We start from the raw sequence: 26,960 nt of genomic DNA, 5'->3' as shown, positions 1-26,960 counted from the left end.
CCAATCCAACCCACCTAAACAACTAAACCATGGCACCCAGCACCCCATCATACCTCAAAGTACATTGATTGGACAAACTAAATATTCCAGAGAGCTGAATATTAAACTGATAGCTATTAGAAATTAATTTTGTTATGTATTGGTCACACAAGACTTACAAAGAAAGACATTTGCAAAGGATTAGAAACATTATTAATATTTTTTTATAGCAGATGTTCTGAAAGACATTTGGGGTGGGGTGGGTGGGGGGAGGAGAGAAGAACAGCAACCACCACCACAACAACAAAAAACTCACAACAAACAAGAGAACCCAAACCAATCAAAAACCAAATCCCCAAAAAAACCCCCACCCAAACCCCAAAACAAAGAACCCAAACCAACCAACAACAAAAAAAACCCAGCCACAAATCACCCAAATCACCTACTGTTGTATTTCATTTTGTTATATCACATTAATGACCAGAATCTAACTAGTGTTCTCCCAGTAAAAGTAGTTTCCAAACTTGCATTTTGACTGTGTCAGTTCCTCTTCTCCTGGCTCCATAAAGGATCTAGATTTACTAACCACCTTCTCATGTCTCACTAGGTTTTCTGCTGGTCATCATAGGCTGGTGATTCTTAATTTCTCTTGGACAACCTTATCTTTTCTTGTGTTCCTCTGATGCATCCCTTTCTGGTCTGCTCTTTTTCATTTGCTCTTCATTCACTTCATTGCTCTTAGAAAACAGCCTTTTCTTTTTCCTTGCAAGATGCAAAATAAAGATTTTATTTAAATATGTGTATTATCTAAATGCTTATCTCATGATTGTTGAGGGTGAATTACCCTGGTATGCCACATTTTTCCCTAGTTTGTGATCTTGTCTTCAGATTCACAGTGCTTTGCTGTTGATGCCTTACAAACCTGACTGTGCAAGTTGAAAGCTTATTGTCTAATCTTGGCAGAAAGCATTTTGTTCAAGAGTATGTGTTCCGATTAAGTGTCTTGGGGTCAATATTCAGTGTGGGAGTGTTTTCTGACTTGACTTTCAGGAGCAGCCCTGCCAATAATCCCACAGGGCAAGAGGTTATCCTACCATCAGCCCAGCTGTCAGACTGCACTCAATTTTACCGATAAAATGTCATTGCCAACATAAACAAATACTTAAATTATCATATCTTGTGTAGTCAAATCGTTTCAAATTCATCATGGTCAAGAGACAATTACGATGGTGGGGTTTGTTTAAAGAAAACATAGAAAACAGCTTGTATTTGTTGTCTGTTTATTCAGCAAATATGCAGTGCAAAAGAGTGGACTGAGTTAGTACCATGGATTAACAAAGAAAGAGGAAAACAGTGACTGATATAATTGTTCAGGTTTCTACTCTAAGTATGGTCGCATTTGTGGTAAAGACATAAGAAGTGGCTAGTCTGAGGTACCCTCAGAGAGCTGATAAGTGAACTACTGGAACAAATGGAAGGAGGATTATAAGTCTGGAAGGGAATAAAATTAAAACTGTGAACATATGGAGTCTTGCAGCTATTTCTTCTGGTTGCCAAAGACTTATTTTGGTTGATGATATTTTTTGCAATTTAATACTGAACAGAGAGTTATGTCTTTAAATGCTGGCAAAGGGAGGCATTTATCAAATGACTGCAGCTTGGAGGTCACTAGAGCTGAGGATTGTATTGGCAAATTGCTACCAAAGCAAACTGATGAGTGCTAAATTTATTTCTGACTCAAAAACCACCCAAAAAAACCCCTAAAATCTGTGAACAGGAAGGGGCACACACCACAGTATGTTTGATTATGGTCAAGTGCTTATACTGATTTCAAAACTGTGGATGCAAGTCCTTCTGCTCCTGCTCCACAAGGTGTTTACAAGATGATTCACAGAGAGTGTGATTTCTGTCTAGCTGTGGATGCAGGATAAATGCAATCCTGAAAGACATTGATGTTGCTCAGAAAGGGAAATGACAAGAGAAACATTATGTGATACTGAACTTGAACTGGGCTCAAACAGGATTCAAACTTATTCACTAGAGAATATTAATCTCTAGAAAGAAGTAAGAAAGCTGATGTTTTGATGTAGCGTTATCAGACATATTGCAGTGAGATGTGTCTCTAATCACCAGAGATTTGTTATAGATTTAAGAACCGTAGAGAAGTCCTCAGGAAGTGCCAGAGAGAACAGAAGGATCTTTGTTATTTCCCATCATTCTACATCTATATAAACAGACATCACAGTCTGTTCTCCCTTTTTTCCTCTCTCTCTCTGCTCCCAGTGTGGGCCATTATCTCTTGTTTGGTATTTCAGGGGAGGTTTTTGGTCTTCAGTGGCCTGGGTAATTTTTGCTGCACAGTTTTGGCCTAGGTTAGCGGGGATGGGGGAGGAGGGAGGGGGAGGGGAGAAGCATTGAGGCCTGTTTTTTGTGCTCACTGCAGGGGAAGGTTTTGGAAGGTTTTAACCTAATGAGATTGTGGTAAGCCCAGGTGGAGAAGCAGGCCGAGGCTCAATATGAATTGGTGTATTTTGTATCTGTATATATTTGTGAATATTATTCCCATCTCATCTCCCATTATGCGAAAGCATTTTTATTTTACTCCTTTGGGGAGGTAAAATATCTTTTTGTCTGCTCAAATGAAGACAAGATTCCACAGATTTTTTTTAAAAAAAGAGAAATAGTGGAGTGTATAAGAGAAGTAGGCAGGGGTTTAGATGAAATTGGATGAGATTCTCCTGTTTGTAATGCAGAACAAGAGTATCTGGGCAGAGGAAATGAGTGAGAAGGCTGCTGTCTGTATTGTCTCTCTTATATTTCACAGATCTTCTTTTTTCTTTCTTTTTGTGGTGGTTTGAGCCTTAACTGGGAGTTAAGAGCTCAGATGGGAGCAAGGCTGAGAATCCCTCCCCTACTCCCCTGTCCTCCCTCCCAACAGAGAGGGGAGAAAAAGGAAGGAGCAAATCCACCAAACAATAATTTGGAGTCGGCTTGGAAGTAGAGAGGTAAAGAGTTGTCTTTAAACTATATATATATATAACAATAACAGGAAAGGTTCACAAGGGCAAGGAACAAGGATGGATGGGAGTGGGACAAAAGGAGAGAATAATACAAAACCAGTCTTTCTCTGAGGAGGTGCGGAGGCAGCAGGGAGAAGGATCAGGTCCGACCACATGGCAGAGGAGCAGGAGGGCAGCTGCAGTAGCTCTCATCCAGCAGAGGCAGGAGCCAAAAAGGGGACCTAACAGCTACGATGTCCTGCTTTTATACCCTAGCTGGACAGGGAGGGGGGAGTGGAACAGACTCAGCTTCCCAGGGGGGAAACACCCTACAGGAAGGGTAAAGTACCCGCAAGCCCTCCACCCTGTTTTGGTTTTTTGTTCCCAGAATGAGCGTTAACCCACCACACTTTTATAATCTGTAGTCTTGTCCACTGTCTCTTTTTCCTACTGTTCTCCTTGCTCCTTCCCTCTCTACACTGTTGTCGTAGTTTGGGCTGGGTGCCCTCTGCTACAGGGGTGTTTCCTGTGTCCAGAAGTCCATCCCAGTGGGTGGATGCAGGAAATTAGGTATTTCTACCATAATCCCTTGCACCACTATAAATTTTGCGGTGGGGTCTGGCACTTCCTCTTTCCTTCCCTCTCCGAGACTTGGTAACTGGGGGAGAGATCTCCCGGCCATGGGCCTGATTGGGCCCAAGGCCACAGGGGGATGGGCAGGCTCAGATCTGGCCAGCTGAGACCAGCCTAATAGTAGGGGGGGGGGGGGGTGTGGAAGGAGGAGCCCTGGGGGTTTTGGATGCACCCTCAGGTGGGGTTTGGGGTCTTTCTGGGTATACTTTGGTTTCTTCCTTGTCACCATGTTTCCTTTTGTGCACACTCACTGTTCTCTAGTTAAACTCTCCACTACTTTTGCAATCAGTTTGTCTGAGTCGTTATTTCTGCACGTGGTGGGGAGGGGGTCTGCCCCAACCCATTACAACTGTATAATCCTCTGTTTGTCTATTTCAAACCCTGCCAAACCAATTCTGTTGTATACTGTATTTTCCTATCTTGTTGTGGTGGGTTAATGCCCATTCTGAAAAGAAACAAAAGAAGGTGGAAGTGTGATTGCTGAGAAAAACCTGCTGGGGAAGTCGGTGTGGGTTTTTCCTGCTGCTGGTGGGGGCAAACCACAAAGGGTGGTCTCGGCTGAGGGGCCTGGTCACACCTACTGGGTCATGTTAGAAACTGGGGACATTCAGTGTATCCCACAGCGGAACATGACTCTGGCGGAGAGGGGATGAACTTAGAGGGGGCAACACACATCAATGTATTACAGTCACTGTGTGAATAGTTATAAGTTGTTCTAAGTTTTTCCCTCCTAGCTTAATACCAGCCTAGTGTCCAGGACTCAAAATACACACTGCACACCAACCCAGAGAGCTCCTGTATCATCTCACCTGCACCTGTTCCTGATGTCCCTACAGCAACAGACTGTTCCTGATTTTTCTCTTTCCCTTTCAATGACAGACTGATTCCTGATTCTTCTCCACATCCCTGCCCAGTTCAAGCACCAACTGCATCAATCAACACCAGAGAGAGAGACTGCCCTGAGAGAGAGCAAGCTGGGATAACAAGGGACTTGCATCAAGGATTCAAATACCATGTGTCAAGATTGGATGAAGGGGCTGTGACAGGAGCTGTGGAAGTGGAACACAGGGGTGGATTGTGGTGGGTTAACACCTGTTCTGGGAACAGAAAACCAAAACAGGGTGGAGGGCTTGCGGGTACTTTACCCTCCCTGTAGGGCGTTTCCCCCCTGGGAAGCTGAGTCTGTTCCACGCCCCCCTCCCTGCCCAGCGAGGGTATAAAAGCAGGACATTGCAGTCATTAGGCCTCCTTTTGGCTCCTGCCTCTGCTGGATGAGAGCTACTGCAGCTGCCTTCCCGCTCTTCTGCCACGTGGTTGGGCCTGATCTTCCTCCCTGCTGCCTCTGCGCCTCTTCAGAGAGAGACTGATTTTGTATTCTTGGTTGGGTTTTTTTTTCCCTCCCATCCATCCTTGTTCCTTGCCCTTGTGAACCTTACCTCTTATTGTTATATATATATTGTTTAAATAAAACTTCTAAGGTTGGAAGAGACCCCAAGAATCATCAAGTACAACCTGTCTCAACAGACCTCACGACTAGACCATGGCACCAAGTGCCACGTCCAATCTCCCCTTGAACACCTCCAGGGACGGCGACTCTACCACCTCCCTGGGCAGCACATTCCAATGATGAATGACTCGCTCAGTGAAGAACTTTTTCCTCACTTCGAGTCTAAACCTCCCCTGGTACAGCTTGAGACTGTGTCCTCTTGTTACGGTGCTGGTTGCCTCGGAGAAGAGACCAAGCCCTTCCTGTCTAAAACCACCTTTCAGGTAGTTGTAGAGGGCAATGAGGTCACCCCTGAGCCTTCTCTTCTCCAGGCTAAACAATCTCAGCTCCCTCAGCCTCTCCTCACAGGGCTTGTGCTCAAGGCCTCTCCCCAGCCTTGTTGCCCTTCTCTGGACACGTTCAAGTGTTTCAATGTCCTTCTTAAACTGAGGGGCCCAGAACTGGACACAGTACTCAAGGTGTAGCCTAACCAATGCAGAGAATACATAGAATACTTAGAATACATAGAATAAACCAGGTTGGAAGAGACCTTCAAGATCATCGCGTCCAACCCATCAACCAATCCAACACCACCCAAACAACTAACCCACGGCACCAAGCACCCCATCAAGTCTTCTCCTGAAAACCTCCAGTGATGGCGACTCCACCACCTCCCCAGGCAGCCCATTCCAATGTGCAATCACTCTTTCTGTATAGAACATTTTTCTAACATCCAGCCTGAACCTCCCCTGGCGCAGCCTGAGACTGTGTCCTCTTGTTCTGGTACTGCTTGCCTGGGAGAAGAGACCAACATCCGCCTGTCTACAACCTCCCTTCAGGTAGTTGTAGAGAGCAATAAGGTCACCCCTGAGTCTCCTCTTCTCCAGGCTAAGCAACCCCAGCTCCCTCAGCCTCTCCTCGTAGGGCTTATGTTCCAAACCCCTCACCAACTTTGTTGCTCTTCTCTGGACTCGTTCCAGCAAGTCAACATCCTTCCTAAACTGAGGAGCCCAGAACTGGACACAGTACTCGAGGTGCGGCCTAACCAGTGCAGTGTACAGGGGCAGAATGACCTCCCTGCTCCTGCTGGCCACACTGTTCCTGATGCAGGCCAGGATGCCATTGGCCCTCTTAGCTGCCTGGGCACACTGCAGGCTCATGTTCAGTCTACCGTTGATCAGCACCCCCAGGTCCCTCTCAGCCTGACTGCTCTCCAGCCACTCTGACCCCAGCCTGTAGCTCTGCATGGGGTTGTTGTGGCCAATGTGCAGAACCCGGCACTTGGATGTGTTAAATCTCATGCCGTTGGACTCTGCCCATCTGTCCAGCCTGTCGAGGTCCCTCTGCAGAGCCTCTCTACCCTTCAGCAGATCAACTGCTGCCCCCAGCTTGGTGTCGTCAGCAAATTTACTGATGATGGACTCGATGCCCTCATCCAGATCATCAATAAAGATGTTAAAGAGCATGGGGCCCAGTACTGATCCCTGGGGCACACCACTGGTGACTGGCCGCCAGCTGGATGTGGCACCATTCACCACCACTCTCTGGGCTCGGCCCTCCAGCCAGTTCCTAACCCATCGCAGTGTGCTCCCATCCAAGCCATGGGCTGACAGCTTGGCCAGGAGTTTGCTATGGGGAACGGTGTCAAAGGCCTTGCTGAGGTCCAGGTAGACTACATCCACAGGCCTCCCCACATCCACCAGGCAGTCACCTGATCATAGAAGGAGATCAGGTTGGTCAGGCAGGACCTGCCCTTCCTAAACCCATGCTGGCTGGGCCTAATCCCTTGGCCATCCTCTTTCTGTATAGAACTTTCTGTATAGAACTTTTTCTTAACATCTAGCCTGAACCTCCCCTGGCACAGCCTGAGACTGTGTCCTCTTGTTCTGAACAGGGGCACAATGACCTCCCTGCTCCTGCTGGCCACACTATTCCTAATACAGGCCAGGATTTCATTTGAAAGAGGTCATAACCAACTCTCAGGGAAGGAACTATGATGTATTTTATTCTGGTTTGTATTATTGTGGTGAAGGCACATTATGCCCACATATTGAATCTTGTCCCAGCATGTGGGCAAGTTCCCCCTCCTTCAGGAGGAAGACAAAAGCCAAGGCATTAGCCAGGCCAGCATGCACCCAGCACATGCAGTGCTCGTGCAAATACCAAGTATGGCATAATTCTAGCTTCACGCTTTCTATAGGCTGGAGCTAGTTGTTTATGAGCATACCCATTGGTCAAACCCAGCCTCGAGGAGTCTACAAGTATCACCCCAGTTGGTAAACAAGTTGCCCCCTCTTTCACTTTGTCTCTGTGCTTGCTCTAGAGCCACTCTCAAGCCATAGCCTCTGCCATTGAGGTTATTGTTGTTAGCTTCTGTCATACATGCACGCATACTGAAAGCCTCTGCATCGTGAGAAGCGATCATGAGGATCATCAGAGGGAGGACCTTCGCTGAGCCTGAGAAGCCCAGCATCGCCACAGCCAACATCCTGCTATTCCATTAAGCTCACTAAACGATAAGCCACTGCTTACTGCAGCCACGTTCTCTCCCCAAGGCTGTTTACATCAGCCCTGAGACTCACTGTAGCTGGGCTGACCCTGTAGCCTTTGTCTGCTCCCATGTCCTCCGAGCCCGCCTACTGGCCACCGTCACCCCACCCTGTTGTACAAGCCAACTTCCGAGGGCCAACCCCACGGGCCAACCCCGACCAGGACCGATCCCTGCTGTCTGGAAGGAGTCGACCGAGTCCTGAAGGGAACCTGCTTTCGAGCTAAGCCCAGGTTCCATCATTCCCTCTCCACTACTGCGGAGAGAGGAGACAGTAACCCAACACCGCCGTCCAACTCGACTAGGAAGCAGTCCAGCGACAGTTGCCTGCCGGACCTCCACTTTGCTACAAACAACAGCTATAGAGTATCTTCCACCTGCTTTCCATCCACTAGCACTCAGTTCAAAGTATCCGCATCTAGCAGAGTAATCACTGACATTTTGGTTCGGGAGCCGATCAGACCTGGTGCACGGGGCCGCCCCGCTTGAATTGTGAATTTTCTGCTTGGCTTTTTGCCTTCCTTTTGGGGTTTTGTGGGTTGGGAGGACTCCTGGTAGGGGGTTGTGGCAGGATCGTGCTCTGCGAGCCTGTGCGGGAACGAGAGCCTGATGTCAGCCGTGGGAGGTTTAAATCCCACCTGGGCTGTGCACGCTGCACCATTTTGGTTCTGGAGCAGCCCTTCTGCTGATTGCATTAAAAAACAAACAAACAAACAAAAAACCAAAAACCCAACCTTTGAACTATGGTAGTCACTCAGACAAAGGGTAGGAAAAAAGCGTCTACCCAGACAGAGTTGATGCTGGAGTCCAGGCTGCCAGCTACAGAGAGTGCTTCAGCCTGGCACTTGGAATAGAGGGGGAAGGAGAGAACACCTGTTTCAGGTGTGACCAGGTGAACTTTCTCCTCAGTCTGGTGTTGGAGATGAAGGATGAAGTGGCCGACCTGAAAGGAGGTGTCTAGGCTGAGGTCAATAAGGGAAAGCGAAAGGGAGTTAGATTTGTGGGAGAAGGCCCTGCAGATCTCCCCTGCTGACAGAAGGGTCCCTGGAAATGGAGAGGGATGGATACAGGTGCCTGCCAGGGGTGGCAAGAGAAATCCACCCTGGCCCTCTCCTCCTCTTCCGGTGCCCTTGCATAATAAGTATGAGGCCCTGCAGGCCAAGGGCAGTGGGGATGAGAGGGCTGAGGAGCAGCCATCCAGAGGGGAGCCTAAGGCCAAGTGGTCCCCACCAACCATAACGACTAGCTCCACAAAGAAAAAGAGAAGGGTTATAGTTGTTGGGGACTCTCTCCTGAGGGGTACTGAGGGACCCATATGTCATCCTGACCCATCCCACAGGAAGGTCTGCTCCCTACCCGGGGCATAGGTTAGGGACACCGCAAGGAGACTCCCTAAATTAATCCAGTCCACTGACTATTACCCTCTGCTGGTAATACAAGCTGGGAATGATGAAATTGACAAGAAAGGCACCAGGGCAATTAAAAAAGAATTCAAGGCCCTTGGACAATTGATTGATGGGGCAGGAGCTCAAGTGGTGTTCTGCTCAGTTCCCTCAGTGGCAGGGATGTACACTGAGAGGAATGGGAGAACCCACACCATCAACAATTGGCTCAGGGGATGCTGCCAGCGGAGGAACTTTGGCTTCTTTGATCATGGGGCAACTTTTACTGCACCCGACCTGCTGGGTCCTGATGGGGTGCATTTATCTAGAAGGGGTAAGAGAGTCCTAGCGCTAGAGTTGGCAGGGCTCATTAGGAGGGCTTTAAACTAGATCTGAAGGGGTAGGTGAGGAAATCGGTCCCTCTGCAGAGGAAGGAGTAGGGCACAAGGTAGGGTCAGTTGAGAGGTGGGGAGCCCAGCTGCAGTGCATGTACACCAATGCACACAGCATGGGCAATAAGCAAGAGGAGCTGGAAGTCCTGGTCCACCAGGGCAACTATGATGTAGTCACCATCTCAGAAACTTGGTGGGACAACACGCACTATTGGAGTGCTGCACTGGGGGGTTACAGGCTCTTTAGGAGAGACAGGCAAGGGAGAAGAGGAGGAGGGGTGGCTTTGTATATTAGGGAGTCACTCTCTGCCACAGAACTTGAGGTGGAAAATGAGGGAGTTGAGAGCCTGTGGGTTAAAATCAGAGGGCAGCCTAACAAATCTGACATCCTGGTTGGAGTCTGTTATAGATCACCCAACCAGGATGAGGAGGCTGACGAATGATTCTACAAACAACTGGAGGCTGTCTCAAGATCATCAGATCTTGTCCTTGTGGGGGACTTCAACCTGCCAGATATCTGCTGGAAACGTAATTCAGCAGAGAGGAGAGAGTCCAGAAGATTCCTAAAGTGAATGGAGGACTGCTTCCTGACGCAGCTGTTAAGTGAGCCTACCAGGGGACAGGCTCTTCTTGACTTGCTGCTCTCCAATAGGGAAGGGCTGGTGGGAGATGTGACCATGGGAGGCTGCCTAGGGTGCAGTGACCACGAGATAGTGAAGTTTTCAATCTGCAGGGAGATAGGGAGGAGTACCAACAGAACCTTCACCTTGGACTGCAGGAGGGCAAACTTCAGCCTCTTTAAGAAACTTATTCGTAAAGCTCCCTGGGTACCAACCCTCATGAACCGAGGGGTCCAGGAGGGCTGGACCTACTTCAAACAGAAGCTCTTGAAGGCAAAGGAACTGGCAGTTCCCATGTGCTGAAAGATGAGCCAGCAAGGAAGGTAACTGACCTGGATGAGCAAGTAGCTCCTGGAGGATTGAAGGGAAAAAAGAGGCTGTATAACCTTTGGAAGGAGGGGAAGGCTTCTCCAGGAATGTTCAACGAAGCTGTGAGATTATGTAGGAAAAAAATCAGAGAGGCAAAGGCCCAGTTGGAACTGAAGCTGAACACCTCTGTGAGAGACAACAAAAAGCAATTTTACAAATATATCAACGCTAAAAAGAAGGGCAAGAAGAACCTGCACTCCTTACTGGACCTGGAGGGGAACACGGTGACTGATGATGAGGAAAAGGCTGAGGTCCTGAACAACTTCTTTGCCTCAATGTTTAACAGCAAGGCAGGAGTTCAGGATGAGTGGCCTCCTGACCTGGGCGATGGGGTCGGGGAGCAGTGTGATGCCCTGGAAATTCATGAGGAATTAGTTGGGAACCTGCTGAGCCACTTGGACACCCACAAGTCCATGGGACCGGATGGGATCCATCCTAGGGTGCTGAGAGAGCTGGCAGACGAGCTGGCCAAGTCACTCTCCATCATTTTCCTCCAGTCCTGGCTCACTGGAGAGGTCCCAGATGGCTGGAAACTGGCCAGTGTGGTCCCCATCCACAAGAAGGGTTGGATGGAGGAACCTGGAAACTCCAGGCCAGTCAGCCTGACCTCAGTGCCAGGGAAAGTGATGGAGCAGATTATCCTGGCGGCAATAACTGCGCACCTGAAGGATGGCCAAGGGCTCAGGTCCAGCCAGCATGGATTTAGGAAGGGCAGGTCCTGCCTCTCCAACCTGATCTCCTTCTATGATCAGGTGACCTGTCTGGTGGACGTGGGGAGGCCTGTGGATGTGGTCTACCTGGACTTCAGCAAGGCCTTTGACACTGTCCCCCACAGCAGACTGCTGTCTAAGCTGTCAGCTCGTGGATTGGACTGCAACACTCTATGCTGGGTTAGGAACTGGCTGGAGGGCCGAGCCCAGAGAGTGGTGGTGAATGGTGCCACATCCAGCTGGCAGCCAGGCACCAGTAGCATCCCCCAGGGATCAGTGCTGGGCCCCATCCTCTTTAACATCTTCATTGATGATCTGGATGAGGGGGTTGAGTCAGTCATCAGCAAATTTGCAGATGACACCAAGTTAGGAACAGATGTTGGTCAGTTAGAGGGTGGAAAGGCTCTGCAGAGGGACCTCGACCGACTGCACAGATGGGCAGAGTCCAATGGGATGGCATTTAATAAGTCCAAGTGCCAGGTGCTGCACTTTGGCCACGGCAACGCCATGCAGAGCTACAGGCTGGGGTCAGAGTGGCTGGAGAGCTGCCAAACAGAGAGGGACCTGGGGGATGCTGATCGACAGCTGCCTAAACATGAGCCAGCAGTGTGCCCAGGTGGCCAAGAGGGCCAATGGCATCCTGGCCTGCATTACGAATAGTGTGGCCAGCAGAAGCAGGGAAGTCTTTGTGCCCTGTACTCTGCAATGGTTAGGCCACACCTTGAGTCCTGTGTCCAGTTCTGGGCCCCTCAGTTTAAGAAGGACATCGAGACACTTGAATGTGTCCAGAGAAGGGCAACAAGGCTGGGGAGAGGCCTTGAGCACAGCCCTATGAGGAGAGGCTGAGGGAGCTGGGATTGTTTAGCCTGGAGAAGAGAAGGATCAGGGGTGACCTCATTGCCCTGTACAACTACCTGAAGGGTGGTTGTAGCCAGGACGGGGTTGGTCTCTTCTCCCAGGCAACCAGCACCAGAACAAGGAGACACAGTCTCAAGCTGCACCAGGGAGCGTTTAGGCTCGAGGTGAGGAGAAAGTTCTTCACTGAGTGAGTTGTTCGTCATTGGAATGTGCTGCCCAGGGAGGTGGTGGAGTCACTGTCCTTGGAGCTGTGGCACTTGGTGCCATGGTCTAATCATGGGGTTTGTGGTGTCAGGTTGGACTCGATGATCCTCGAAGTCTCTTCCAACCTTGGCGATACTGTGATACTGTGAAAGATTATAATATTGCTGTGTATAGCCAGAAGCCACCCATGTCCAGCCGAGTCATCATCTAGTGGCCAAGTGGCAGAACTGCACCCTTTGTTATATAAATATAGAAATGATCTATAGAAAGTTCAATTAAGTTCTAATCATAACATTAAGCCACTTGTGGAATGTATTTCATGAACTTGCACTAGAACATGTGTATAAGTTGCTGATTCATTGGTTATTAATAGTTTGATAATTGATAACAATAATATTTTCATAATTAATGTTTCATATTCATAAATTTAATAACCTCTTCACCACAGTAATGGCACAGCGAGCAGGGTGCACAGCTGTGAAATATTTCCTTAACTCGGGATACAAAATTACAGCCCCAGATTTTGAGTGGGCAAAATTAAATTGTAATAATATAGATGGTATTTTTGCAAAGCTAAGCGAACCCAGCAGCGAACACGCTGTCCTGATGGCATCTTGTATTATACAGATGCAGGAGGAAATTAAATTTTTTGACCAAAATGTTTCCCAATTGGAAAGGGAACTGGCAAAGTCAGAGGCACAAAGCCAGAGACTTCATAATTTATTTGAGCTGCACATGAAAGAGACCATGGCTGTCTTCAAGTCTCAATGGCAATCACATGCTACCTATGAATTAGCCAGGGCATATGACCCACAAGAGCCAGGCTCTCCTATTCTATCTGTTCCAGCTGACAAGCAGAAACCAGCTGACTTTGGTTCAGCAGCTGCCCAGCATCAGCATGTGAGCAATGTTAGCTCTCCCACACCGGACAGGTCAACCACTACAGCACCGGTGCAGCAAGCCAAGTCAGGCTCCACATCACCGGATGATAACAATGAAGCTACCAGCTTCAGCCAGCAACAAATCCCCAAGAAGAAGGTGAGATTCAACTTAGCATTGCTAGATGACTCCCAAGCCAGCAGAGGACCAAGTTTCCCACAGCATGGCAGACCAAGAGGTAACCAGGGAAATAGATGCTCCTGCAATAAGGTAGCCAAGCCAACTCGACAACAGCTCCCAGAGCATCCCAGCAAGAGAGCTTACTGTGATCCCAGAGATACACGGAGCACCACATCAGACTCAGATTTTGGATGTGAGTCTAGCCCACGGCATTACCACAAACTGCAGAAGAGCCAAGCTGCCACAGAAACCAATGAGGCTAAACCCCACAGCATCCTGAAAGCAAAGCTCCAGGAAAAGACCTCCTAAAGGGAGAGTTCCAGAAGGGACCACAGACCCAGCAAGGAAAGACACCAGCAAAAGGTATATACTGCCAGACATAAAGCGATACCGCATGGCCAGAGAAGGGAAGAGCAATGCTCTCAAGCATCCCCTTCTGCCAACCCTGGCAGATACAAACACTGCACCAGAAGACAACACTCACGAGGTTTCTGCAAGCCCAGTAGAGGGAAAGAAAACATGCAGAGTGACAGGGAATGCTCTAATTTGTGAGATTCACCTGACTCACTAGATCCATGGTGTGAGATACTCCTCGATATGGAATGGCCCAAGGAATCTGCATTGTCCATGAAACCGAGGATGAGGAAGAAAGTAGTGAAAAGTGTAATCGCTGGCCTGATAAAAGCAGCAAAGGAAAGGGATTATTTCTCATCTCAAAACTGAGGAAGTCCTGTCATAGTGACAGAGCCCATCCTATAAAGGGGGTGGGAAATTGACAAACTCCGTAGACACTTTGATAGCTTCAGTGTCATATGGGAGTCAAACCCCATCACTCAGTCAAGGGGGTGGTGGGAGATAATCAAGAGTACCAATATTGGTTTTGGAGCAAACATTTATTCCACACTGCTAAGGCAGCACACTCTGTTAACAGTACAGTTTAAAGTTTGTATACTGTTCATATAGTGCTAAGGCATTGTAAGTTTGAATGTTTGAATGTTTGAATGTTTGAATGTGTAATCTACCAAGCAGGTATGAGATAGCTTAACCTATATGGGATAAACCTTGTTAAGGGTAATCCATACCCGAGGCTTATATATGCCCATGGGCAAGGGGGTGGTAATGTGTTGAAGGCACATTATGCCCACATATTGAATCTGGTCCCAGCATGTGGGCAAGTTCCCCCTCCTTCAGGAGGAAGACAAAAGCCAAGGCATTAGCCAGGCCAGCATGCACCCAGCACATGCAGTGCTCATGCAAATACCAAGTATGGCATAATTCTAGCTTCACACTTTCTATAGGCTGGAGCTAGTTGTTTATGAGCATGCCCATTGGTCAAACCCAGCCTCGAGGAATCTACAAGTATTACCCCAGTTGGTAAACAAGTTGCCCCCTCTTTCACTTTGTCTCTGTGCTTGCCCGAGAGCAACTCTTGAGCCATAGCCTCTGCCATTGAGATTATTGTTGTTAGCTTCTGTCATACATGCACGCATACTGAAAGCCTCTGCATCGTGAGAAGCGATCGTGAGGATCATCAGAGGAAGGACCTTCACTGAGCCTGAGAAGCCCAGCATCGCCACAGCCAGTCGTACCGACCGGGAGAGCCCACCATGCCACCGGAGGACTGGACCAACCCCCAAGGGTAAGATCTGCCCAGTTGCCGGGGAGAATGGACTTGAGTGAGACTGAGTCCACATATGCCTAGCCCCGCCTTAGCGGGAGAGGAGCCGCCACATGTGCTGCTCTGAGCCCTGTAAACCTCAGGGAAGACCAAAGCATTGTTCGTGCCTATTCTGCACCAAACCCAGGACCACTCCAAATGTCCCGCTATTCCTTTAAGCTCAGTAATCAATAAGCCACTGCTTACCACAGCCGCATTCTCTCCCCGAGGCTGTTTACATCAGCCCTGAGAATTGCCATAGCCCCACTGGCCAACCCCGACCAGGACCGATCCCTGCTGTCTGGAGGGAATCGACCGAGTCCTGAAGGGAACCTGCTTTCGAGCTAAGCCCAGGTTCCATCATTCCTTCTCCACTACTGCAGAGAGAGGAGACAGTAACCCAGCACCACCGTTCAACTCGACTAGGAACCAGTCCAGCGACAGTCGCCTGCCGGACCTCCACTTTGCTACAAACAACAGCTATAGAGTGTCTTCCACCTGCTTTCCATCCACTATCACTCAGTTCAAAGTACCCATGTCTAGCAGAGTAATCGATGACGCATAGAAAGATTATAACATTGCTGTGTATAGCCAGGAGCCACCCGCATCCCACCGAGTCGCCATCTAGTGGCCATGTGGCAGAACTGCTCCCTTTGTTATATAAATGTAGAAGTGGTCTATAGATAGTTCAATTAAGTTCTAATCATAACATTAAGCCACTTGTAGAATGTATTTCACGAACGTGCACTAGAACATGTATATAAGTTGGTGATTCATTGGTTATTAATAGTTTCATAATAAAAATAATATTTTCATAATTCATATTTCATATTAATAAATTTAATAACCTCTTCACCACAATTATGAACACAATCAGGAGCAGGGAGGTGATTATCCCCTTGCAACTGGTGAAGCCACAGCTCAAGTACTATGTTCAGTTCTGAGCCCCTCACTACAAGAAGGACATTGAGGTTCTCTAGCCCCCTCCCTCCTTTCAGGATGGGCATAACCCATCACACAGGACTAGAGAAAATGGTTTCAAGCTATACCAGGGGAGGTTCATTCTGGATCCTAGGAAATATTTCTTCACAAAGAGGGTTATCAAAATCTGGAATGCTCTTCCTTGGGCAGTGGAGGAGTTGCCATCCCTGTAGGTGTTTAAGCAGTGTGTGGACATGGAGCTTAGGGACATGGTTTAGGATTGACCTGGATCTGTTGGACTGGATGATCTTTGAGGTCTTTTCCAACTGGATGTTTTCTGTGATTCTGTGATGGACAAGGAACTTTCTTTGTTTAACTTATTAATCTCCTAAAATATATTGCAGAGATCCCCAACAGACTGTGTACCATAGGCTCAAAAATGACCATGGGTAAACTTCATCTGTCTACATATTATTCATGTAACTTTTGTTTTCTGAAGGGTGAATTAGTTGGTTTGTTTCTATTTGTGTGTGTAGGAGTGTTGGAGGTTAGGTGCTCTTCACTTTCAGTGACAGTTTGTGGTAGTTTTAGGCTATGCCTTCAAAATTTTTTCACAGATCTTGAACAGAAAGTAGTAAAATGTAAATAAATCACTACTGGGTGTAAAGGGGAAAATGAAGATAATTATTAACAGTCCCATTGGAGAGATATCTACCATAAGATTGGTTGTACCAAAACAATTCTTTCTTCTCGTCTCGCTTCTTTGCTCTGGAGAGATACTAACTTGTTTCTGCTTGACCTTGGCTGCACTGTTTTGGTATTAACATTCCTCTGCTCCTTTCTCCCTTCTTTTATACAGGAGGGTTTGGGGAGGCAAGCAAGGAGAAGCTAGTAGCTCCCCCTGGTCTTTGACCAGGGGGATTCTTGTGCTGTTTTTAAACTGTAAATATCTGTAAATATTGTAACTTTTGTATATTTTGTACATATTCATTGCATTCCATTGTAGATTGTAGTCTTGCCTGTAAATACAGCTTCCATTAGCTTCCAACTGAGGTGGACTGGCAAAGTTAGTGTTAGGAGGGAAATTTCAACCCCCACACAGTTGCACCTCATATTCCTGGTATCTTGTATCAGACATGCACACAGCCCTAGCATTGTGAGGAGTGACCAAAACCTGTGTCATTGTGACTGGTTTAGGCTACGCCTTTAAGAAAGGGACAGTCACTGAAACACTGTGGCTGAATGTTTTGGTGTGAAAAGGAAAACAAAGATAATTCTAAACGAATTTCATTGGTAGATTGGTAGAATGCAACTTTACATTTTAGTTTTAGTTCAGTTTGAGTTTCAGTCTGTTGTTTTCAGTCTGTCTGAACAGCTGTCTTCTGCCTGTGCTGGCAGGTGCTGACCTTCAACTAACAAGATAAGAAACTAATTATTTTTCTTTCCTTAGCATATGCTTTTAACTAACAGAATTTCCTCCTTAATAATTGCTTCTCTCTCTCTAACCCTTTTTGGAAAAAAAGGGAAGAAGAGGAGAAGGGGGTTTTGGAGGGACCCTCCTCGCTGGAGGAGGGCAGGTTCTCTGTGTTACGTTCTCTGCTGTGTGTTTTTGTATATACTGTAAATACTGTATCTTGTCTATATACTCATTGCATTTCATCCTGCTTGTAAAATATAGCTCTTTTCCATTTTTGCTTCTCCGACTGAGTTAGCCGTGGTTTCTGGGGGGGATGAGAACTGAACTTTCTCTCACCACCACAGTCATCTTGTGCCTACAGTACCTTTGATATTCCTACACAGAAAAACCTTAATCCAATTTCACATCAGAGGAGAGGAATATAGTGTCAAAGGATGGAAAGAGTAGATTTTCATATACAGTACAGACTGAACCCTTCCTCTCATAACTCCCACTGTCTGCAGAATGAAGCTTTTGTACCAATATCAAGTTTATATGAAAGTGCAGAACAATTAATGGCTGATACACTCAATTCATTGCTTTTGCTGTACTGCAGGTACCAGATCTATCATTTGATGAATCCTATTGTAATCCTGTTTGTCTATTTTTGTAATGCATGTTTATATAAAGCCCCCATCACAGCAGTTGCTTGATCAAATGCCTTTATGAACAGATAAATAAATAAGAAGCGACAGGAGTATCTTAAAAGCAATCATTAACATGAATGTATGTGATATCAAACAAAAAAATACTTCAGTTAATCACAAGAGCATAATTTTTCTTAACCCCATTTTAGATTCTTGTTTAAAGTGCAATTTATACCACAGACCCACCCAGGCTATTTTAAACAAACATTTTGTAGTGATGGGTAAATTTAAGTCATGTAAGAATAGAAAGCTGGGATAGGTGTTAGAGAAAATGAAAGGCTGTTAGGACACTTGTTTCAGCACTACAAGCAGATAAAAGAATGAAAAATAAAATAGGTAACTTTTATTAAATAGAAAGCTTTATGAATATGTAGCAGTTTGGGCTGGATGCCCTCTGCTGTGTTCATACGGGGTGTACTTCCTGTGTCCAAAAGTCCAGCCCAGAGGGATGGACACAGGAAAATAGGTATTTCGTACCATAATTCCCTGCGCCACTATAAGATCTCAGCGGGGGGTCCTGGCACTTTCTTTTTCTTCCCTCGCCACCACCCAGTAACTTGGGGGAGATGTCTCCTGGCCTTGGGCCTGGCTAGGCCCAAGCCGGGGGGATGGGCAGTCTCAGATCTGGCCAGCTGAGACTAGCCTAGCAGTGGAGTAGGAGGTGGGGAAGAAGGAGCCCCGGGGGTCTTGGGTGTACCCTCAGGTGGGGATGGGACATTTCTGGTTGTGTTTCTGGGATCTCTTTTGTCACTGCGCTTCTGGCTCTCTGTAAACATTCACTGCTTTCCATTTAAACTTCCCACCACTTTTGCAATCCGCTTGCCTGAGTCATTATTTTTGCCCGTGGTGGGGAGGGGGTCTGCCTCAACCCATCACAGAATATTCCATAACTAATCTGACAAAAACTCAGTTACATAATGTCATTTTCCAATAACTATTTGGTGTGAACAAAGCATCTACAAAAAAGTGGAAAATCTTCATGCAGACAGAAGATGCTCTGATCACTGCTTATCTCTCACAAACATCATAGATGTGGAAGAAATAATTTCATTTAAATACAAATAGTTTTATTTCACTGACAGACTGTTTCTGTATATCCATGCAACAGGATCATATGTGTCCCAGCCATCATTTATAAATAACATTGATCTATTGATCTTCTTGGTGTATATCTATTGTATGCTACCCGCAACTGACTGCTAGGCTTTGCTTTGAACTGATTTTGTTTTTCAAAGAGGAAATTATGCCTATAAACATCAGTGACATTGGAAAGAGTGTCTTGGCAGCACAAATCGAAAAACATTGATGTAGGGTGCCTCGCTATGTTGTTGGCACTCCTACTGTTTCTTCTGCTTGAATATCCTCTGAATATACTATCCAACTGTAAGTTCAGTGCAAACTGTGCATCAGCTGTTAATGAGCAAACATGAGTGTAAATTATTCTTGGTTTTGCCACCAGTCTAGCAAAGCCTCTCTGTCTAAATCAACAGGAACCATTCCCAAAATAGTTCTGCCATTGACATTCCCTCTTAGAATGCAACATACTGGGAAATTGTTTCCAATATTAGTGGTTTTGACACCACAAAATGGTGCTGTGGTTCAATTTCCAAACTCCTTCCCCTCTTTTTTTCCCCCTCTCTTTTGGAAAGTGTAGCTGATATATCCTTCTGTGACATTCTTTTCTGGTTTATTTTGTTCAATCTCAGACATCTGATTACTAAGACTACAGATCTTCATATATTAATAAACAGCCTAAACGAGGTCTCAATTTAAAGCATTACAAGAATCCATGCTGCACTTTCAAAGCACTTGTTCTAGTGAAAAAGTCAATGTAAGTAATTTTCTGAATAAAAGGGCTGAGGGAGCAGGGCTTGTTTAGCCTGGAGAAAAGGAGGCTCAGGGGAGAGGAGAAAGTTCTTCCCAGAAAGAGTTATTGGACATTGGAATGTGCTGCCCAGGGAGGTGGTGGAGTCACTGCCCCTGGAGGTGTTCAAAAATGTGGCACTTGGAGCCATGGTTTAGTTAGTCATGAGGTGTTGGGTGATCAGTTGGACTTGTTGATCTCTGAGGTCTTTTCCAACTTGGTTGATTCTCTGATTCTATGATTTTCCTTGTGCCCCGGGCAGCCACTCCAGCTTTACTAGTTTCTTATAGAATTTTCCGTTCTTCAGTGTTTTGGTTTAAGCTCTCACAGATTAGAGTTGCAGGAGTAGTTATGGTTTTGCAACCCTCCATTGCATCCCCTACATGACAGATGGTAGATGAAATAGAGATGAAAGTTTCAAATACTCTGAGCCATCTTGATTAGCAGAACATTTTTTCCATAAACAGGCTTATATTTTACAACATTTAAAACCCATTTAATTACCACAGAACAGCAAAATTAGTTCAGGATGTTGAGAGGATCTGGAAGGCTGTTATTTTACAGTAAATGGCCTTAATCATCCTGCTAACAGAAATGTGCTTTGTGCATAAAAAGACTTTTTTCTGCTCCAGCAAAGGGTAATGTATCAACTCTCTCTCTGAGCTCAAGCCACAGAGGCTGCAGACAGTCAAGTTACAACCCATTTGCTCTATCTGCTGGTTACACAGAAAGATTAAGTTCATGTCACATTACCCTTTTAAAAATCATTGGTTTTAAAAATACGTGATCTATATCTTTAAAACATTTACCCTTTGAAAGAGAGGTTACAAGAGTATAAAATCAGAGTGGTTAGAGTTGTGCCTAGTCTACATTTTTTTGCCTCTAAATAAAAAATGCCTTCATATTGCATTGTATCATGCAGTTCTTCCACAGCTTTAGCTGGATGCTTTAGAACAGGTAGTTTTTTGTTGTCTCAGATGTGGATCTGGCATGGAGCTTCTGCACTGAGATTGAATTCTGGAAGTCTGAACTACATGGGCTAACTTCTGTCAGAAGGAAGAAGGTCACAGGAAAACGTATTTGTGATGTTACTGCACCATTAGGATGATGAGACAGTGTCTGGAAATAATTTAATCTGCAATTAAAATCCAAAGGGCTGCAGAAATAAATCAATGTATTTATAAAAACAACAAAAGGCAAGCACAATCCAGCTACTGAAAATCAGTTGAACAGATGCTTTTTACTTGATAGCAATGGTTCGTAAAAGGACCTCACAGAAAATGATGAACATTTCATGAGCTGACTTTGAATATTGTTACTCGTGTTGCATTTCTGCAAAAACAACAAAACATTCATTTCCTCTGGGCTTTCGAACCCAACCATGCTGTCTCATGAACGTTTGGGTCCTAAAACTCTGCTGCTTCTGGTACCTATAGGTGCCTGTGGTTCTGTGCTCTGGTTCATTATGGAGTTTATTTCTTGAAGTATTTCTAGTAGTAAAAACCAGAAAAAAAGTTATACAGTCCAAGATAATGAAATGCATAAATTGCTACCATAATATACCCTAGCCGCTCTACCTGACCTTACAATCCAGTGGTTCTGGTGGATTATAGTGTAGGTTATGAATTAGTTACTTTATAAAGAAATAGAAAATGTTGCAGTTTTTGTCATAGGGGTCTCCCAGCCGGTCTGTAGACCATACTCCAACATTTTGGTAATGATCACATGCAGTCTTCACAAATTAGCAAGTACAGAGACCTAGTAATAAAGTAGTTTACTACTAGACCTTACACAGTTATGCTCAGTTATTCTCATTTTCCCCCAATATTTCCAAGGTTCTCTGTGGCTCAAAAGCCTGAAATGGTCAGGGCACAAAGAAAATGCCGCTGCAGATTGTTCTGCAGAGTAAACCCTAAGCATGGAAGCTGGAATGGGTTTCTGAGGCTGTCAGGTGGGGACACATTTGGTATTACTGGGATTTTGAGGGCTAAAGATACTAGTGCTTTGGCTTTCCCTTGTGTTAGACATATTAGCCTACATGCATCTTTGCCATAATTTCACTGGTGTGACTGAAACAATGTGAAGGCTGTACATATATGCCAATTTGCAGCTGTGACCGTTTGAGGCTGTGCCTTTAAGAAACAAACAGTACTGGGACACTCTAGCTGAATGTTTTCAGTACTAGAACTGAACACTCTGATATTCTAAACGAATTTCGTTGGTGGATGGACAGAATGCAACTTCTAAGTTGTAGAGCAGTTGGAATTTTTTCTCAGTTTGGGAGTTTGGGTTTCAGCCTGTTCTCCCTGCCTGCTTCTCCGCAAACTAGCTGGAGCTGACCTTGAGATAAGCAAAAACTAATCCTGCATGGGCTTTTTGAAGCTTACTAACAACTCTTTCCCTTAATAACTTGCCTTTCTTTCTCTCTAACCCCTTTTTGGGAAAAAAGGAGGTAGTGGGGGGAGAGAGGGGGTTACAGGGAGGGAAACCCTCCTCGGGGAGGAAATTTTGTTGTGTTATTTCCCTTTGCTGTATATTTCTGTATATACATTGTAAATACCTGTATATATTGTGTTATATATAATCTGCTTCCTATATATGCTTGTAAATATAGTCTGCTTTCTCCAACTGAGTTTAGCCATGGTTTCTTACTCTGTGGGGGAGGGAGAGCTAGGCCCTCTCTCAACCTACCACAGCAGCCATACCATATTGTGAAAGCCTTCACAATAAGTGGGGCAGTCTGGACTGTTCAGTCCTTGGTGGTTTTCCAATGTAATCTGATCCTGTTTAAACTGATTGCAGACAGGGATTAGCAAGAAACATCATGTTTGGATGATTGTGTTATTGGGAGGTTCATTGCAACATGAGAATTTATGAATTATTCCATGGTGCTCAGATTTTACTTCAGTTATGTGCTCTAATGGATTTGCATAATGATGCTTAATTAGAAAAATGCTCATGGCTTACTTTCATAACCACAGTTTAATTAATCTATATTAATTTAAAGAAAAATAAGGCAAGCACAACACACTCTTGAACAATATACTTATGATATTTTGCTTTGCATTAAGCACATTAGTGTTTTGTACTAGTATCCTACATTTTAGAAGTTTAAAATGGTTTAAAGTGATGATTACTAATATACATTTGCAAATACACCCACTGAGATGACACTGTCTGCATAATGTTTGAGAATCCTCATTAACCTTTCCAGACCACCCAGCACAGAAGTCAAATAGTACCAATTATCCCCATCCAGAACATGTGTCAGGTTATATCTATATATTGAGAGGTGATTTTCACCTGTATTGAACTATGATTTTTTTGTCCCTCCTGTTATGGTCTATGGATTTATGAATAAATTAATGTGGCAAATATGACATTAATGAAAGTTTTTAAAATGTTATATTCATATGAAAAATACCCCAAAGCTTTATTAATTAGGTTTGGTGTACAGCTGGGATATATTTACAGTGGGAATGTACAATATTCAGGCAATATAACAATTTAAACAATTTTAAGAAAACTGGAAAAATAACTGGGAAAGAGAATCCTTGGTGCAATATGGCACTCTACCACAGGTGGAGACATGACACAAACCATTAAACAAAGGAGGCAGTAAACTAGTTACTCACAAATGAGTTCCACCCAAGTAGCAGGGGGTGCTGCTGCTGTTGTATGTCAGCTGTTAAGGCTTTGAGGCACTCTCGTGCACTTGGCATGGCAAGAAACTGGTGCTGGTTGCTGTCAGGAATGTCATGCTCTCTCGATGGCTGGTCTGGCTTCAGCATGATGGTGGGCTTTATGATGCATATCACAAAAGGTGTATTTGTGGGAAAACTGAGGCACAGCACAAATTCCAGTTTCAAGGCAAGCAAGGCTTGGCTTCTTGGGCTTGCAGGCTTGTGGCTTCTCTCCCAGATCTTGGACAAGTAAGGCAAGGCAAGGCAAGGCAAGGCAAGACAATTCAAGGCAAGGTGACTCAAGACAAGGCAAGACGCATACAATTTGGCCTGTATTTATCACTTGCCTGAGATTCAATTTGGGCCAATAGGGCAACTGAAGCCAGAAAATAGTTAACCAGTGAAATGGGATTCTGCCAGGCCATGGCCATAACAAGCAGAAACTTAGGCCTGGTCTAGGAGAAGCATGGCCAGTGCACATGCTCTTACCCTAAAGGGAGACTTTTTGGTGACCGTTCTTTTGTCCCTTTGTCCCTTTTCCTGTGTTTCCCCAGACTCCTGCAAGAGGGAGTGGGGAGAGGGGGACCATGTCCAGACATACCAAGACCTGCCTGGGTTTGTGCCAAATCCCCCTGAAGTGTTTCTGTAGTGTAGTGGTTATCACATTTGCCTCACACACGAAAGGTCCCCGGTTCGAAACCGGGCAGAAACAACCTCACATTTTCCTTCCTTTCCCCTTATTTTAGGAGATGGAGTCAGTCAGCAGTAAATTTGCAGATGACACCAAGTTGGGAGCAGGTGTTGATCAGTTAGAGGTCAGAAGGGCTCACCAGAGGGACTTTGACAGGCTGGACAGATGGGCAGAGTCCAACAGAATGGCATTCAACAAGTCCAAGTGCCAGGTGCTGCGCTTTGGTCACAACACCCCCACACAGTTCTACAGGCTAGGGACAGAGTGGCTGGAGATGTGTCAGACAGAAAGGGACCTGGGGGTACTGATTGACAGCAGGCTGAACATGAGCCAGCAGTGTGCCCAGGTGGCCAAGAAGGCCAATGGCATCCTGGCCTGCATCAAGAATAGTGTGGCCAGCAGGAGCAGGGAAGTCATTCTGCCCCTGTATTCAGCACTGGTTAGGCCACACCTTGAGTCCTGTGTCCAGTTCTGGGCCCCTTAGTTTAGGAAAGATGTTGAGTTGCTTGGAACATGCCCAGAGAAGGCCAATGAAGCTGGGGAGAGGCCTCGAGCACAAGCCCTGTGAGGAGAGGCTGAGGGAGTTGGGGTTGCTTAGCCTGGAGGAGGCTCAGGGGAGACCTTATTGCTGCCTGCAACTACCTGAAGGGTGGTGGTAGCTAGGAGGGGGTTGGTCTCTTCTCCCAGCCAGCCAGCACCTGAACAAGAAGATACAGTCTCAAGCTGTGCCAGGGGAAGTTTAGGCTCAAGGTGAGGAGAAAGTTCTTCCCAGAGAGAGTTGTTAGCCATTGGAATGTGCTGCCCAGGGAGGTGGTGGAGTCACCATCCCTGGAGGTGTTCAAGAGGGGATTAGGTGTGGCACTTGGTGCCATGGTTTAGTAGTCATGAGGTGTTGGGTTACAGGTTGGACTTGATGATTTTTGAGGTCTCTTCCAACCTTATTGATTCTATTATTCTATGATTCTATGCTTGGCCCTACCACTTTACCTCCCTCTTGAGTTCTTGCCTTGAATTCACAAAATAAACCCCACAACTCTGAGGCTGAATTAGATATTCTTAAAATATGCTCCAAGTACCCTTTATTTAAGATTACTAGTATTACAGCAGGTATGTTATAATTTTCAGCATAAAGGCAGAAGGAGATCCCGAAAGATTTTCAAGTACTGGAAAAGGTGCTGCCATATATAAACCTTATCTCTTTCCTCTTCCCTAGAATCTGGTTTTGCTACTTTCTAGCTCAGGGCTTTGAATGGTGGATATTTTCCATGCTTGGGAGCAAAGTAACACAATTTTAGTCATAAAAGTGTCATGTATGCAGCAGGAACTCTTCTTTTCAAAACATATGAAACACAGACTTTGGGGAGGGAGGAATGACCACCTGACAGAATATCTGCACTTTACCCACAGTGACAGGGAAATGTGTGCTTTATGTCTCTTACAGGAAGCCATGGGAAAGAATTGTGTGCAAATGCGTTTGGGGCTGTGAAGTCTGCAGGTGATGACTGTCAGAGGTGAGAGGTGTTAATTAAGCAAGCCTGTCTTGCAATGAACCTCAGTCCTTCTTCACACTGATGATTCACACAGAATAATTAATTAACCAGCACTGCTTTTTGACTGTCACAAACAAATCATGAACTGGAATATTTTGCATCCTGCTCTCCACCTAGGAGGTTATATCTTGAGTGTAATGAAATGTTTGTGTTATAATTCTCTACTTATTTAGGGCAACAAGTGAAGAGATAAGATTGCAGTATATTTTTGTTTATTAACAAACCCTCTTCAAAGATACCTTTTATTATTTAAAATATAGAGGAGCATGCAGATGTGATGATCATGCAAACACAAAAAGGAGGTCTATGCTTGCCCACCATCATCTGAAGACATACAGGGCTCTTTGCTGCAATGAGAGACATGTGGGCCACTTATTTTTAAATAGTCACTTATAATGTCCCTTATAATTGGAAGAACAAATTTTCGTATATAAAGCAGAGATACATATGGAGATGTAATTCAGTGTTGTAGTAGGGCAGTGATGGATGGTACTGAGAATTGCTCTGTTGCAGGGCCATTGTGGTGCTCACATGGGATATTTCCAAGTTTGTAAACTTGGAACTTTTAACTGTATGCTGACACTTAGCACACCAGAGACTGGAGTTTTGACCTTCATTACCCTTCCCTGCAGTGCCCAGACATGAGTATTGAAAAGTATGGAAAAATAAGACTTAACCACATGATGAATTCTTTTTCCAACATACCACGATTACAGTGAGATAGAAATTATCACAACTTCAGACAGCCTGGGCAAGACCTCAGAAGATCAGTGCTGAAGAAGATGGTCAGGCAGAAGAGGCATTCAAGGGTCCTTTTTTCCTTCACATACTTCCCAGAAACTTGGCTGAGATTTCCTAAGATGAAGAGCAATATTCCTCAGACTGTGGCAAGAGCAAGGTAAGGTGTTTTCAAGGAGCTAAGCTACAGCCCTGAGCACTGTTAACCAGCAAGATGAAATTTTACCCTTCCCACTAGCTGCAGAGTTCTCAGCAACAACTAAAATTTTCTTGAATCACATAGAAAATTAAAATCTATTTATTTAATTCTAAAACTCTTTGTCCTAAAAGCACATCTTAGAACATCCAAAATCTTTTTTTTTTTCCCCAAGGTGAAAACTGTTAAGCTCTTGATTTTCAAAAGAAACTCATCTGTGCTCTCAGATTTTCATTCTTGCTTATACACAGTTATGACTAGAAATGCATATTTTTCGTTCACTGCTTGAAGGCTAAGCATGTATTTGTTGGAACAATT

General features: G+C 45.4%; 1 non-coding gene across 1 annotated transcript; it reads left to right on the top strand.

Moving 5' to 3' along the window:
- The first annotated feature begins 24,106 nt into the window (after nt 1–24,106).
- TRNAV-CAC (transfer RNA valine (anticodon CAC)) lies at nt 24,107–24,179 on the top strand. The gene has a single exon. It is a non-coding gene; the product is annotated as a tRNA-Val (tRNA).
- Nucleotides 24,180–26,960: the final 2,781 nt, after the last annotated feature.

Source organism: Dryobates pubescens, chromosome 2 (genome assembly GCF_014839835.1).
Source record: "Dryobates pubescens isolate bDryPub1 chromosome 2, bDryPub1.pri, whole genome shotgun sequence".
NCBI classification, from domain to species: domain Eukaryota; kingdom Metazoa; phylum Chordata; class Aves; order Piciformes; family Picidae; genus Dryobates; species Dryobates pubescens.
This window is presented reverse-complemented; position numbering and strand designations above follow the sequence as displayed.